Raw genomic sequence first — 2,587 nt, 5'->3', positions numbered from 1 at the left:
CCCCGTCGCCCCCGCGCATGCGCGCGCCATTTCCGACCCTCGCGAGGCTTGGTTGTTGACGAGCTCGCGCGAAAAGACGCGGTGGGGTCGCGAGGGCCCCGGGCTGCGTGGACGTTCCGGCTGCTGGGCGGGAGGTCGGCGTTGTCCGTTTCTGCGCTACTGGCTTTTCTGTTCCCGATTGTCTGACGTGTTTTGTCCCGTCTCCCGCTCCTCCTGGACTCAGGTTGTAACCACAATCGCCCGACTCCCTAGCTTTCTCATCTCCTCCTTGTCTAGCCCCCTTGGGGTCCCAATCGTATTCCAGCCGTTCATATATTCTTTAAATGGTCAGCGGAGAAGCCTGCAAAAGAGAAATAAGCTCCTGTGTTAAAAAGTTGACTTGTCGTAGTCGGCAGGATTCGAACCTGCGCGGGGAGACCCCAATGGATTTCTAGTCCATCGCCTTAACCACTCGGCCACGACTACTACTGGTAGCAGTTTTGGCAGTGTGATCTATGTAGAGCCTGCACACAAGTGTCTACTCTAGGAACAGGTTTTCATCACGAGGAAAACACTACGGAGCTGTTCTGTCAGATTAAGCGCACATTTGAATGTTGTAGCTCTTAATAATTTTATCTTCTCAGAGGGGATCTTGAGAGTATCGCCAATCAGAAAAAAACTGAATTTTAGTAAAATCGTTAGTCAGAAAACGAGAGGGGAAAAAAGGTTGGTGCTGCTGTAGACTGGCTTGCAGAGTTGTGCGTTTTCCCGGAGCTAACTGGGAATCTTACGGCCCCGGATCAGCCTCCCGGCCTCCTTGCGTGATCAGCTCCACTCCCCCGCCGCCTTCTAAACACAAACAGCTCCAGGGCTCTTTTTCCCCACTACGCACTAAAATAGTGTTTCCCACTGATATAAATTGACTATGCAGGGCTAGAATGTCCCACAGTGTCTTAAAGACACTGCTCGGAAAAGTATGATGTGTAATACACCTGCAAGGTATGGTCTCTCCTGTAAATACTATGCACACTGAAACCTGAACTTTTTAGTATTTCTGAAGGAGAATTGCAAAGAGGTTGGCAGCCTTGGAAACTCTGGAGATACTTTGATCGAAATGAATTAGTAGCTTCATTTACTTGGTTTTTTTGTTGTCTGTTCATAATATCCATTAAAGAACTCAAGGGAAAAGACACGGTGGGGTTAGAGATATTAAAGATATTCTGAACAGACAACATATGATGGAGCAAATGTAGAGCCAACCTTTAAATATTCATGACTTTTGAGAGCCAGTTGTTAAATGCAACCACTATTAAAAAATTAAATTATGAAAAAAAATTAAATTATGTAAACTTAGTTAAATTAACTATATTGAAAAACAAAAGCAGCAGTCAAAATTCACCAAGGTCTGATTATTACCCTACATTTTATTATAATTTATGTTTGAGATTATTTACATCTGTTGTATCTGAAATAGTATACAGTGGGCCATTGTTATGAATCTCTTCATAACTTCCCATTCAGTGATGTCACTTGGGTAGCTTGAAATTAGGCTTCCTGGGTGTATTTACACCAGGGAAATTGCAAATGGTACAAGATATTTTTCTCGCTAGAGCTAGTTGTCAGCCACTTATCATCATGTCACTAATATTTACCACCAGGCAAATCTTGAATATTCCCAGCAAGGCAACATTCCCCTTACCTGTCAGGCTTCCCTGGTTGTTATTTTAACTATCAGAATCTTGTCGTATAGTAAGTCCCATTCAGTATACTGATATTTTGTTTTGTTTTTCCCCAACTTGCCTTGCTGGGTGATTTCTACTCAGAACTGACCTCCAGCAGAAAGACAGGAATAAGTCACTTGATACTGAAATTACCCTTGCAATATGGTTCCTGGGGGAGTTGCCATACAGTTTCATACACTTAAGTTAATAATTTGATTTTTCTTTAGAAAAGATGAAATCTGAGGTATACCATCAGTAGTTGAAAGACTTAGCATGTAGATTTGCATGAAGGACTATGAAAGATAAAAGAGGAAGTGTTTCTAATTTTGTGTTTTGTTTATATGAATATTAGAAAAATGAAGCTTATTTCCTTCTTCCTCTACTCCCACCCCCATTTTAGTGTGTAGATATCATGTGTAGATCATCCAGAGGTAGGTGTTTTGAGAATTTCTCTTACAGCTCATCAACTCTTCTTTGGAACTTCTGACTTCAGTTGTGTTGTCTTTCTGGCTTTAGAGAAAGTCAAGTTCAATGTCTACAGTGAGAAATGCCATATACACATATGTGGATGGCTGTGTGATAAACTGGAAAATGAAAGCACACTATTAAAAATCTCCAGGGAGTTCCCTGGTGGCCTAGTGGTTAACATTCCAGACTTCACTGTGGTGGCCCAAGTTCAAGCCCTGGTGGAGGAACTGAAATCCTGCAGCGTGGCCAAAAAAAAAAAAAAAAAAAAGAAAAACTCCAGATGTCAGGAGCAATAGCTGGTGCACTGCAGTGGACTCTAAGCAATGGAGTAGGCTGTACATGGTGAGTGTATACTTGGCTTTGGAAAACCCATGCAAATCATATGAGAAAATAATTTAAAAAAACACATTTTTTCATCC

General features: G+C 42.1%; 1 non-coding gene across 1 annotated transcript; it reads right to left on the bottom strand.

The window, feature by feature from the left end:
* Positions 1–383: 383 nt before the first annotated feature.
* On the bottom strand, positions 384–465 carry TRNAS-AGA (transfer RNA serine (anticodon AGA)). Its single transcript has one exon. It is a non-coding gene; the product is annotated as a tRNA-Ser (tRNA).
* Positions 466–2,587: the final 2,122 nt, after the last annotated feature.

Source organism: Dama dama, chromosome 21, assembly GCF_033118175.1.
Source record: "Dama dama isolate Ldn47 chromosome 21, ASM3311817v1, whole genome shotgun sequence".
Taxonomy (NCBI): domain Eukaryota; kingdom Metazoa; phylum Chordata; class Mammalia; order Artiodactyla; family Cervidae; genus Dama; species Dama dama.
Note: the sequence above shows the minus strand (reverse complement) of the source record. Positions and strands in the feature narration are given on the sequence as shown.